Source organism: Pholis gunnellus (genome assembly GCF_910591455.1).
Source record: "Pholis gunnellus genome assembly, chromosome: 8".
NCBI lineage: Eukaryota > Metazoa > Chordata > Actinopteri > Perciformes > Pholidae > Pholis > Pholis gunnellus.
The window spans coordinates 13877233-13891413 of NC_136534.1; the positions used below are offsets into that span (position 1 = coordinate 13877233).

At 43.2% G+C, this 14181-nt stretch overlaps 1 protein-coding gene and 1 pseudogene across 2 annotated transcripts in view; one reads left to right on the forward strand and one right to left on the reverse strand.

The window, feature by feature from the left end:
* LOC306700004 (uncharacterized protein) overlaps positions 1-1896 on the reverse strand; it is a 12088-nt gene extending 10192 nt beyond the window's left edge. The window contains exon 1 of the mRNA XM_079164869.1: positions 1822-1896. The gene's annotated coding sequence lies outside the window, so the exon portion shown is untranslated. The remainder of the gene's footprint in view (positions 1-1821) is intronic.
* On the forward strand, positions 1884-13931 carry LOC306700423 (IgGFc-binding protein-like; annotated as a pseudogene). Its single transcript has 8 exons — positions 1884-1898; positions 2420-2917; positions 8465-8598; positions 10084-10649; positions 11204-11671; positions 11797-11919; positions 12450-12500; positions 13848-13931. The product of its transcript is annotated as an IgGFc-binding protein-like (transcript).
* Positions 13932-14181: the final 250 nt, after the last annotated feature.

The following is a 14181-nucleotide window of genomic DNA, read 5'->3' on the forward strand; positions in this document are numbered from 1 at the left end:
TATTTTTAACCCTCACCTTCTGTAACCGGCTTCCTTAAGAGGAAGAAGTTTGCACATTTGAATGGATGAAATCAAGCTATTCTCACATTTACTCACTGTATGACAAACAGAACCGCTATTGTTTAGAGCTGAAATCTCTCTCCATGAGCTACACTCTGAGAGCAGGTGATAAACAACTCACAGTAACTTCGGTGAACTTGGTGAGAAAAAAAGCTGAGGAAATACATTTTGGAGGAAAAAGCACGAAGAAGTAGCACTGCAGGCTGCATGCTGATAATAATTATCTCACATAAAATGTCCATAATATTTATGTGTTTCATGACAGCCATGTATTGAGGACATTTTAAAATGACCAACAGCCTAAACTACCAATACAAGAGAAAGACAGCTCTATTGCAAAGTGTGCACTTTTGTGTGACCTCAATTTGACGCACTCACTGAAAGTCAGTCGATCAGTTGCGTGAACAGCGGAGGCGACTCGTTAACAGGAATAAGCCGACGCCTGCTGTGCGGGCCAAGTTCAGGGCAACAAATGTGTCCTCACCTACAAGGGGATTCACAGCCACCTCATATTGCGCTGAACTGCTCCGTAACGTTTGCCTCTCAGTCAGCTTTTTGCCTCTGCGGGGAAAATACCTCCGTGTGTGTCATAACTGCTGTCTCGACAGTTTCCTGAAAACGATCAGGTTAATGTACTGCTTCGATGCTCATAAAAGCTTTAGGGCACGAGTAACACTAATGTAATTTAAAGCAGTGATAAGCCAAATAAGGTAACTTATAATATTATACCTATAATACTTATGTGGTGATGCCGCAATTTCGGTAGAATTGAGGAATGATTGGTGATACTATTTACTTAAACTGGACCAGAACATGAATTTTATTTCAAATTCAGAAATGCCGCAACAAGTTATGGTAGTTAATGATAATGTGGATCACCTGTCAGAATTAGTCCACAAATGATGACCTCATCACGTTTTGATTGGCAGGCACACCAAGCACAGCTGTGCTAATCTTCACCGTCTTTCACTCGTCGCTTAGCTCATCGTTGAGTTTCAGTGTTTGATGTCTTCCATGGCACGCAAATAGCCTAAAATACATCAGATGTATGGAAAACCCAAACTGGTATAGTTCCATTTATGTGTGTTTTTCCTGTTTCAGTGCAGTAATGCAGTTTCTGCTGCTGCTCCAGGTGTGTCTCCTGGGACTTGTTGAGTGGCATGGTTTACAGGCTATTGTTGTTTGTAAGTGTGATTAAATTAGATTCAACGGTAATTTGCACAAAGAGCGGGCTATAACCTGACTAGTTTTCCAGCGTGTTTGTGCTTTCTTCACTCAGCTGTGTCAATTTCTACCCTGATCCCTTCTCTCAATATTTGCACTATGTTTGCACTAACTTATTACTCTTTCACCGGCAACGAGTCTCAACAGTTGTGGTGTCTACCTTCTGTTTGTCTAGTTTTGAGTGATGAGTGGGGTATGGCTATGTCTCAGCCCTTGGGGAAACAAAAGATACTAATCTGTGCACTGCTAAACGGAATTATGGTCAGTAATTGGTCTCTTGAGAAATCTTTAGTTGTCTTTTCTCCCCATTGGTATGAGAATAAAAGACGTAGTTGTATGTAAAAATAGATGACACACACAACACCAATAATCAGTTTGGTTGTCACAATGCTATTGCTATGAGTTACGAAAATATATATCGTTTTAATTTGAACTTTTACTATTTGCAATGACAACACTTGCAGTATAAACTCATGCTAAAATGTTAAGTCGTTTTTATGCAAGTAACTCCATATAACAACTGAAAGGTGAACTTACTTTTAAATGAGTGGTTGTCTCTGTTGGTATGTTGTTGCTCCTACGCCAAGGTCCTTGTTATCATGGAGACTGCCAGAGTGAGTGTGCACGTTAATACAGGTGTAACCAGTCAGGAACTAGGAACTGTGTTCTTCATTGGCTGCTGAGCTTGTTGAAATCCGACACCGCCGGTCTTATCGCTTAGTAAACTTAGTGTGGAAACTTGCTCTCTGCTCTCAGTAAATAGATGCATTCACTTTAGTGCAAGTGTGGTGTTTACTGTCATACAATCAACTGCTGTCAGAGTAGTCCATCTTTGTTAGTAAACCATGTTATTGTTCACTTCATATGCACATATCCTGCTGTTGTTGATGTGGGAGCATATTGAAATGTTTTATATTGAGAAAAAAAAGAGTAACTTAATTTTGTATTCTCCTCTGCAGGCCTGTCCGTGGCCAGTCTTGATCGGAAGTTTTTTATTATGTTTCCCCCACATAATTACCCAACAGCAGATGTTAGCCATCAAGTAACTATTGCAGCCACTGGTGTTTGGACCTCAGTCACTTTGAAGGTTCTGGGAAGCAGCTTTGTGCAACACATCTACCTCTCTGCTGACCAGTCAAAGACGATTCACCTGCCATTGTCCGTGGGAATGACCAGTGATCGCTCCTCCTTCCCCCTCAGTGTGGATTCTGTCTGGCCTGTTACAGCCCTTGCCTCATTCTGCACCCAGACTGGTTGTGACCACAGCCTTCTTCATGATGTGTCCTCCTGGGGGACCCACTACATTACTCCTAACTTCCCTAACCAGAATGCTGTCAGCCAGATGGTGATCACCAGCTTAGACCGGGGGACATCCGTGGATATCTTCCTCTCAGGGGAAGTGCTTTTTGAAGGCAATGTGTCCTTCAGTTGTGTGTGTATATAGGGGTGATGCAGAGTGTTTACCGCCAGAGCAACTCCAGCCTCTCTGGCTCAGAGTTGATCTCTAAAGAAGCTGTAGGTGTAGTGGTTGGTTTTACCTGCTCCCAACAGACACTTGGGGATTGCTTGTATGGATTTGCTGAACTGAAACCGGTGACACACTGGAGTTTTGATTACATGTATCCCTCCCTTGGTATCTCTTGTTGGTGGCATTATGAAGGTCATCCCAGTTGTGACTTCAGATAAAATCCACATTTCTAGTGATAGTCCCCTTCAACTTGTTTACTTCAGATGTGGCAATGCACAACGTCATTCAACTCTAACCGTACTGCCATCTGTTGATGATATCTGCCAGACTTTACCTATGTTTGATTCAGGTGATATGAGTGAGCAGCAAGATAACAGTTCTAACGCAGGGGATTTAAAGTCTGGTGTTATATTCTCCCAGAAGCCCAACTTTGCTCAGCTGCCCAAATATGCAGAGTCCAGTTCTCTTCCCACAGACAGAGATGTGGGACACTATCTGAGTACCATGAACAAGCAACGATATCCAAAAGTGTGTATTCTTTTTTTTTTTTTTTTGGGCTTTGCATTACATGTTGAGCATTTGATGACTATTAATCTGTGTAACATTAACATGCTACATATACTTCTCTTTTTTCATTTCCGCTGTAGCTTCTTGTGAACAGCTGTACTGTGGTCACAAACGGAAGCGATCTGTCAAAGATGGAAAATCACTCTGTTCTTTGAAAACAAAAATATGGGGTGACTCTTATTACCGCACATTTGATGGAAGATATTTTGTCCTACAGGGAAACTGTAACTACACTTTAGTTCAGACAACCTGTCCGGGCTTAAACGCTTCTGTTCCCCTACAGATTAATATAGCCCGAGCATATTTGAACAGTGCCACTGTCTCCACCATCATTCCAAAATGCCATCATTTAAATAGCTCTACAGTTAAAGAAGACAAAAATCATGTTATGGTAAGTGTACTGAACAAACTGAAATTAATCATACACTTTTTGTAGCTGTTGATTAACTTCATGTTCTTGCATACGTATAGATTAATCCAGCGTTGTCTGAGACACTGCCTTCGGCCTCACTCTACAGTATGACTGGAAGCACCATCTCCAGGTTGATGTTGGCCCAGAACTGTATGGAGTCCTGTGCGGTTTGTGTGGAAATGCTAATCGCAGCTCCTCAGATGGCATCATTTCCTCCAATAGCACAGATGAGACCCAGACTGTGACTTTTACTCTCCCTTGGGTGGTGAACAGTGATGCATGCTACTGTATTTTGTGTTGGTGGTGTTTCATGTCCAGTGTGCACTCAAGGCCAAACCAAATATTTTCCTGGCAATAAAGGCAACTTTCTCCGAATTGGGTGCACTCTACTGCAGAGGAGCGGTGGACCTTTTGCAGGTTGCCACTCATATGATGATCCTGAGCCATTTGTTCGTAGCTGTGTGAACAGCTTGTGTGTCAGCAAAGCTGCCTCTTCTTTGTGCAAGATTTTGACGGCCTATACCAACATCTGCAAGAGGCTCTTGGCCAGAGTCCAAAACTGGAGAACCATCTCCAAGTGCCGAGAGTTTTAATTTAATTATATATATATATATTATTTTTTTTAAGTGATTAAAGTGGTTCGCTAAAAGTATTTTGTTCTTTCACAGCTATGGTATGTCCTATGAACAGCCACTATGAGATCTGTGGTTCAGCCTGCCCTGCTACCTGCGGTAACCCAGAGGCCCATAGTAATTGCTCCCTGCCCTGTGTGGAATCATGCCAATGCCACAGGGGGTATCTGTTGAGTGGTGGGGAGTGTGTGCCACGTAGCAAGTGTGGTTGTCTTTACCAAGGTTGCTACTATCACCCAAAGGAGAACTTCTGGATGGACAAACGCTGCCAGGAGAAATGTGTCCGCCAACCGAGCTCCAAGAGGGTTATATGTGCTCAGTCTCATTGCCAGGATGGAAACGTGTGCAAAGTTAGGAAGAGAGTCCTGGGCTGGAAGGGCCTGGGATGTGCATAGCCAAAGGAATCTTCATTATACCACCTTTGACGGGCGTAACTTTGATGTGTCTGGCAACTGTACTTACCTACTCGCTTCTCACTGTCCCACCTGGGGGGACCAGGGAAACTTTAGTGTCGAGGTCCAGAACCAGATGGAGGATGCTACAAATGTTTCCTTTCGTCGTGTAAAATGATGGACTTTCAGTTATTCCATTGAGATGTCAAATGATCGGAGTAACAGAGTTATGGTAGGTTCATTTATTTTCCACTAGACGAAGTAACGTTTTCTCCACTCGCAATGTTAACATTGCTCTGCTACTGTCTCTTCCATATTGAGCAAAGGCAAAATAAAGCTCTATGTGACTGGACTCTCAAAGTGTATAGAGACTGACTTTGGCGTTGTTGTAACATACAGCTCTGATGTCCTGACTGTTCAAGTGCCATGGATCTACTCAGGTAATCTCTGTAGCCTGTGTGGCAACATGAATGCTGTTCCAGAAGATGATCTGATGCCTGATGACTTATCTGATATTTCTCGGGCTGTTAGACACAGCAAACCAACAGTGAACATGAATGCGTGGATGTGCCTGAACACAAAAGGGTGCATTTCACAAGATTTGGCTCTTTATAAAGAAAAAGATTTCTGTGCAAGGTTACTGGATACAGAGGGAGCCTTCCAGAGCTGCCATGAAACGGTTGATCCAGAAGATTTCTACAATAACTGCATTCATGACCTCCGATTCTGTCTTGCTGTGTGTCAAGAAATGAGAGCTATAGTGGATAAATGGAGGGCTTCCAGCTTTTGTAGTGAGTAACTATGGTTAAATGCATTTATTTATTTTCAATGTGTACAAAATAGGAATATTTCAATGAAATTGTTTGTTTTTTTCTCCTTCGTAGATCTCTCCTGTCCACCCAATAGTGAATACCGCCTGTGCTCCAGTCACATGAATGACTGTGTAGAAAACCCAAATCCTCGTGCAGCGAAATGCAAAGTGGGCTGTTTCTGCAAACCTGGGTTTTTCCACAGTAGTGGGGGATGTGTACCAAACTCTGAGTGTGGCTGCATTCACGATGATATTTACTATGAAATCCATGAGAACTTCTGCCCCGATGAGCACTGTCAGCTGCGCTGTCTCTGTGTGGGCTGCAACAGAGTACAATGTATACCAACCACACATGTCCAGTTGGAACAAAATGTGCCATCCAAGATGGCCAGAGGACATGTCATGCATCACAACCTGTTAAATGTTCAGTCATGGGTGGCAGACACTTCAGGAGCTACGATGGACATAGCTTTGACTTTAATATGGGAAGCTGCCGTTATGTTCTATCCCAAGCTTGTGACGAGGAAGATTCTGACCCCGCTGTAATATCCAGCAAGGACAGCTGCACCTCAGGGTCCATGGAGTGAACATGTCTTTGGAGAATGAGCATTTGGGAAAAGTAAAGGTAAGCAGTTCAAAAACGCAAACTGTTAAAGTTACAATCAAGGCAAATTTAACATTCAAAGTTTCCAGATTGATGGTGTTTTGAGGGGGTCTTGCTGTCAAGCTGGATCACATAGCCATACCGCATTCTGGCTTGCTGACTCGTGTTGTTATAAAAACAGGGGTTGTCTACTTATCTGATACTGATCTGATACAAATAGTGTTTCCTGCCTCCCTTAGAAAAATGTGTGGCTTGTGTGGAAACATCAGTGCTGGTGCTACAGATGACAAACTAAGCCTAAATATCAGCCTTGCAAGTGATGTTTCCACCTTTACATCTTCCTGGTCACTTTCAGCAACTGGAACAAACTATTCCAAAGAATGTGTTCTCTGTTCAGGGTGCAAATCTACCATGGCAGCTGAATTTGCATCTGATAACCTCTGTGGCATGCTGCTTGCTCCTGCAGGATCATTTAGTGGATGTCACGCCAATGTAGACCCTGAGCCCTTCTTTCAGAACTGTGTGAATGACTTGTGTATATCTAATGGGAATAAAGATTTGTTTTGCAGTAGTCTGAGAGGGTACACTTTTGCATGCCAAGGCCAAACTATGGAGGGGTGAGAAGTGCTGTGAGAATTATCAATCTTGACTTTCTTTTTTGTACGTGTTGTTTTATCAGTCTTTTGTGGCGTGCATGTAAATCATACAGGTCTGCACACATGCTTCTCTTGTACTTTTAGAACTTTGACAAGCTGTCTACAACGAAGTTGACTGATTGATGTACAGTAAGGAGAGCTGGTCTATGAACCCATTTTTTTTCATCCCCTGCCCGTGGGCCTCTTATGAAGGATGTCAATTTGAGTCTGGATACAATAATAGTGGAAATGGCTGCATCAAAGCTGAAAAATGTGGTTGCATCTATCTTATGCACAGCTATGAAGTGAGAAGCTGCACATTATTTAGCTCACACCAACTACCATATTCATTTTCAATTCATCCCGGCAATTCATTCATGATTTTTTTTTTTTAAATCCAGTGAAACTATTTATTTAGAATGTGACCAGAACATTGGAGCATTGTTTAACTACAAAAGTTTTAACAAATGAACATAAGCCTGAAAATGAATATCGCATGACTATTCACATACACTGGGCATGCGGGTGCTGGTGTAAACAGGAAGTAGATTGGTTGCTTAGTTTCAGTAAATATGACAAAGTAGTGGTCTAATAATGAAAGATAGTGCTTGATACTTAAAATCTTCATCTATAAACTCAAACAGACACATTTTGTGAAAGGTTTTTGAAGTTTTATTTTTCAAACGCTGCAGCTCTCTCTCTCACACGCATGCATCAAATTTAGTTCAAAAGGAACACTTAAATCAAAGTTTACTAGGTTATGGGTCAATAAATGTGGTCAACACATATCTATCACATCCTCTGTTTCGTTGTCTGCTTTTACACTCGTAGCTCTGCCGGGGGCTGAAGTCCCCGTCGTACTGCAGAGCATTTATGCTTTTATTCCTTTACATTTTCTGTGTGAAACTTCACAATAGTTGTGCAGAACAAAATAAACATTAATAAGAAATGTACAGTCCTTTGTGTCCATCGCCTTCCTCAAAGCCGCAAACCGTGACTTCAAACGTCCGCTCCTTGGGGTGATCACACCGCTGGACACGCCTTCGGCTTGCTTCTTCTGCATGTCGACCGTAGTAGATTTTCTAAAATTAAATTCAGCATTTTATAATAACTGCACAACAGCTGCTAGTATAGACCTGTAACCAGTTATCCATGTTGAATTAACCACTGGTAGACGATCGATAATCAAGGCTTCAAGTCACGTGATAGCGGCCTGACAAATCAGTGAAGGACACGTCGTAACTGCTAATCAAGTGGCAAACAGAGGTGTCTATGTCATTATTTTCAAACTTCTCCGGTTCCGCCGTCCACACTACGAGGTAACCCCGGAGTTTTCAAAGTTATCCGTCCTCGGTAGCAATTTTAAACTAATCCGTTTTCGGTGCTCTAAAACTCCTAGTGTGGACGCTCAGTGTAAACGTAGCAAAATATATGCGTTTTGAAATGGAAACTTAGTAGTGTGGACATGGCCTTAATATTATGACTCATTAATGTTTTGGCCAAACGTACACACCTTACCAGTGCATGTGACATTACTAATTACGAAATCCTAGGCCTTTGTGTTTTCCTGTGTTGTTTGTCTGTATTGGTGTGTGTGTGTGCGCGTGCGTATGTGTTACTCAACTGTTCTCTAAAACAGTGACTCACTGTTCTCTGTAGATCGGGGAGATATCGGGGGTGCTCTGGGCGGTCTAACTGCTCTGCCGCTGCCACCATGTGCTGCGAGTCAGCATCTTGCCTCGAGGGAGAGAGCTCCACCCTTCTTAACAATACTTGGGGCTGTGCAAAGAAAGGTAAGCTCAGCTGGTTCTTCTGGGTTGGGTGACTCAAAGGCTAACTGTCACTGAGCTGCACCATGCAACATTCATTGGTTTTGCATTATCAAATTAAACTTTAATTTTCTGCCAGGGTTGTTTTGCAACTTCATGGCACACAGGTGTTTTGTCAGTGTCCTGGAACTGGTCCAAAATGAGGTTAAACCGCTGCTCCTTTTGAACAATGTTCTTGACTTGTTATTGCAATCCCTGTCAATCATAAGCGTGCACCTCTTATTTTTTTACTTGTCCTCCACAAAAGCCGATGACACTATATTATAATGTGATGCATCACAAATAGTTTGTGTACTTACATTTGTTCCCATTTAAATGAAGCAGTTTTTTTTACTCTTATGAAGACAGAATATTTATACTTCAACTCAAAACTCAACACATTTACTTATGAACCAAAACTGCAATTAATCTGATACTTACTCCCCTAATTCTTTCAGATATTGATTATAAAATGGTGAGGCTTGTGGTGTCCAGAGCCAACCTCGGCAAGCCCAGTGTTGGGTACTGGGAGGCGACCACTTCTACACATTTGATGGAAAGGTGTTTGAATTCCTAGGAAACTGTACCTACACTCTGATCCGTTTATTGAAGGACACCAGGGACAATATGACATTTTGGGTCGGGGTACAGAAAGAGAGGACCCCCAAAGAGGCTTCCTCTCTTAAAGCTATTCATGTTAACGTGGCTAAAGACAATATTACAATCCACAGAGGGGAACAAGGCCATGCTTTGGTAAGTTTGAATTAGGACATGTAAACAGTCACATCACCGTTCTAGCCTCACTGTCAATTTGTGATTTGACTGTTTAATTACACGAAAGTTTATGTTTTCTCACAATGTAGATGCACCTGATAAACACATTTTCAACACAAAATTCCATGAAAAAATGCGTTCTATATATCTCTCCCCAGAGAAATGGCGAGAAAAGGCTACTACCTGTGACTCTACAGTTTGGACTCAGACGGTCCTCTGCCTGATCTTGGAGGCCTATGCTACCGCCTGTCAAAATGCCAATATCCAGATCAGAGAGTGGAGGAATAGTACCTTCTACCGTAAGCAAATTTAAAATGTCTGTTGCAAACAAAAACACAATTAACTGGTTACAGTTTTTCTGTGTCTGTGTTACTGGGCATATGCGGACAGAAACCAGGCATTGATATCATCCAGGTTGGTGTACAGACAGATGGACACCTAGAGTCAGCACTTCATGTCCTGGTCAATGTGAGTGGTGTGCATGTGGAGCTAAACAGCAAAAACACAGAGCATAGAGGTGAGTGCTAGTATCCTCTTGTTGATTTGCATTCTTTTAATTGTCATGTCACACAAAGTCGTTGTTCACACACTGCACGGGTCATAAATCATATTATAATTAAACCAGACTTCACAGAGATTACTTTTAATGTGTTGCCCTGTGCTGATTTTCAAATGCAATGTTGGCCCCCCCTACAGGTTGATGGTGTCAAGAGGAACATGCCCTATTACTTCAGCCCTACTGCGCTGGCTTTCTCTCTGGTGCTGCACACTTACATCTACACAGACATGGGCTTTGAATTGAGTCTCAGCAAAGAGGGCATAGTTGGAATTTGTCTCTCCAGTAAATATGCTAATGCCACTTGTGGTCAGTGTGGTGACTTCAACTCTGATCCTGAGGATGACCTCACAGCAAATGGCCCAAAGGAGCGTCTCAGTCCCGAGCATTTTGGAGAAGTGGGCAGAATGCTTGGTGTGTGGAGGGCTGTCTAGGAGGAAGTTGTCAAAAATGTTCATCTGAGCGTCTGGCCCGCTTCTCTGACCCGGAGGATTGCGGGAAGATTTTGGAAGTCAATGGACCATTTAGACACGGCCATGGCAAAGTGGACCCCTCCAGCTTTTACAAGCGTTGCGTCAGTGACCTGTGTCTTCATGGAGGTCTCCAGCCTGCACTGTGTCACTCCCAGGCAGAGTATACTGCTGTCTGCCTTTCCCACAAGGCTACAGTTTATGCATGGTGGAGTCCTGGATTCAGCTGTAAGTGTTAATGTGCTCTCAGCTCTGTTGTGCCAGTGAATTAAATTAATATCCTCTACACTTGTAACTGTGCTGTTTGGAGTTCAGCGTCATTGCACACCAAATGAAATATGGAGAGTTTTGCAGATGCCTGTGCAAGCACACAACACTTCATCATGTTTAGATTGTTGATATTGATCACGCAACATGAGGAAAAGAATATGGTGATTATGTGCATAAAATCAGATGTATGCCTGTAAATTCTTAATGTTATGTTTTTTTTCCCTTGTTTGTTTTTCGAAAGTGTTTGTATAAAGTATAAGATAGTCTGCTTTGACTCATAGTAGTATTGAGGCCACAACCTTCCAGGGGCTATTGGACCACTAGATGGTACTAATGCATCACTGGTCAACCCTAACCCTTTCCAACATTTTCATGTTTTCAAGGCCTTAGTGACTGATGTCTCTCTGTAGCTCTACAGACTCGTCCTGTCCCTCCAGTACCAGTTACAACATGAGTTCTGCCTCTGTTCGCCTTGGCTGGCAGAATAACACAGTAGAGATGCCTCGAAACATCGTGGGAGAACTGCCTCTGTGAAGCAAGTTTAGTTCACAGTAGCAGCCTCTGTGTCTACGCAGAAAGCTGCGGCTGCTTTCACCGTGGAGAATACCTCAAGGCAGGAGAGGAGGTGTCTAATGTGTCTACGTGTGAGAAAAGCTGTTTATGTCATGCTGGGGGACACATGACTTGCCGTAATGTCTCCTGTGGAGTAGAGGAGTGTAAGCTTACTAGGGGAGTTCAAGGTTGCCACCCCAAACCCAAAGTGGCACGCTGCTCTGTTGATGGAGCCCAATACACCACGTTTGATGGACAGGCATTTGAATTTCATGGTTCATGTAACTACACCTTGGTGCAGACGTGCCTCAATAAACTGGATGCGGAGCCTGTTTTGATAGCTGCACAGGGCAACCACAGTGAGGGCAGGCAGATCTACTTGCAAGTCAATAAAATGCATTTTAAGACGTCGACAGCTTTTGCTGGAAAAATTGAGGTAACGATTTCACAGCCTTCAACAAGATGTATTGTTAATCTCCTAGCATGCACTGTAAAGGAATGTTTCACAGCATACACAAGCTGATGTATATTATGTTTTTAAACATGAATTATTTCACCCAGGTAAATGGAGTTTACGAGAACCTGCCGTTCTCCCAGAGAAACGTCACTGTAAATCAGAAAAATGGATGGCTAACCATCAAGACCCCACAGTCAGTTGAGCTTATATCAGACCTGCAAAACCAGGTTTTACATTACATTACAGTCCAGTCATTTAGCAGACACTTTTATCCAAAGCGACTTACAATAAGTGTTTTCAACATAGGTATTCAAGAGAACTATAGTCACCAGAAGTCATAAGTGCATATCCTTTGTTAAACAAGTATCTAAGAGCATAAACCAGAGCAAATACGAATACAATAAGTGCAACAAACTAATATGAATACAATAAGTGCTAAGTGGAAGGCTCAGGGTAGTACTTCTTGAAAAGGTGGAAACTACAATGATAATCCCTCAGATGACCTGCAGCTACCCAATGGCACCATGGTCTCTGATCCTTAAACTGTTTGGTCATCATGGAAGTTGTTTGATTATGAAACTTCCTGCAGTGACATGTGACGGCACCTGTCAACTCTGCCTCTCCCCCATGCCTGAATACACTTCTGAGCAGTGCTGTGGCTTTCTTAACAATCCTGTGGGACCGTTCTCCCCCTGTCACCATTTAGTGTTCCCACAGAAACACTAATCCCTCTGCATGGAAAACCTTTGTGTTGCAGAGGGCCAACGCTGGGCCCTGTGTGATGCACTGTGGGCCCATGATGCAGCATGTAAGAAGGCGGGAGGGATAATTGACCTCTGTACAAACGCCACAGGCTGTGGTAGGTCTTGGTACATTGTTTAATGAAATTTAAAAGTCATTACAATTTCAAGTAATTAAATGCAGTAAGATATACAAATTAAAACGGTTTTATTTGACAGCTTATCAATGTCCTGAATTTAGCCAGTGCACCAATGCTTGCTCCTCACTGTGTCCTGGCATTAGCCAAGCAGTGCAGTGCCCCAGATACTGTGAGGAAGGTTGCCGGTGTAATACCGGACACCTTTTATGATGACCATGCCTGTGTACCGGCAGAGCAGTGTGGCTGCGTACAGGACGGGAGAAGGTTTAAAAGTGTTTATTTTTTTTAAATACCCAGGTTGGTGGACTGTTTAAGGCCTTGCCATACTCTCACCTGACAGGCCATGTAAATGCCTACCGCACACCTTCATCTATCATCATTCACACTGATGTGGGATTACAGCTGACCGTCCACAACACCGGCACGCTAATGGTTATCCTCCCCAGCAGTTATGGCTCTTCTGTTTCTGGTCTTTGTGGGAATGCCAACACTGATTCTCATGACGCCCAATGAAGAACTTGCCAAAAATAGGCTAGACTTTGCCCATAGCTGGAGGTCTCTGGGAGCGGAGGCCTGCAGATCCAACTGTCTTTTTTTTGACCCCTTACCCCCCCCTTCTCCCTTCAGGTGTCATGCCCTAAGAATAGCCACTATGAGCTGTGTGGACCTCGATGTCCTGTTGTGTGTGTGTGCGTGTGTTGGACTGTCCTCCCCAGCAAACTGTAGTGGAGGTTGTGAGGAAGGCTGCCAGTGTGACCTTGGCTACATCCTGAGTGATGGCCAGTGTGTGCTGGTCTCCGACTGTGGCTGCATGCATGAGGGAGAGTATCACCCTGCTGGCCACTTCTGCTCTGAGACAAGCTGCCAAAAGTGTAGCTGCGATAAAGGAGAATTGACCTGCACACCCATGGAAAACTGTTCAGTAAAGGATGGCCTTGCCTTGCAGTAACGGGTGTGCCAAGTGTTTGCTGGCTTTGGCTACATCACTTTTGATGGTGTCATTCTGCCTCACCATGGAGCTTGCACTTATGTGGTGTCAGCTTTATCCTCAAAAAGCCTTGCATGACTATACTCTGCTTCTTAGCTTTGAAAAGGGCTCGAATGGCACTTTCACGATCAGCAGACTAGTATTTAATTTGCATTCAATGGAAGTGTCGATTGACCTTGAAACTATAAAACTATAAAATACAAGTAAGTTCAGCAATCTGTATTAATTTGTGATAAAGACAAGTTTCATAAAATTTTTGCAGCCTTAAAATGTCCTTGTGCTTTCAGGTAAATGGAGAAGAACGCAGAGATCCTTTTAACCATGGAGGACTTAAAGCGAACCAAGTCGACAACATCCGGGGTGAGAATTGACTTTTCCTCTACCCAATACGACGCCACAGTATCGGGCCTCTGTGGGAACTTCAATGGGGACAAGTATGATGACATGGAACTGAGAAATGGCCACTTTACTGAAAGCTTTGCAGAACTCCTGGGCAGTAGTAGCTCCCGGACAGCATTGCACTGAGGTCTGTGGGAGAGAATGCAATGAGTGCAGGCCGTCCCAACAAGAACACATGGTCTGTGATATGCTGTTGATCAATAGTATAGAGTTTCACCGCTG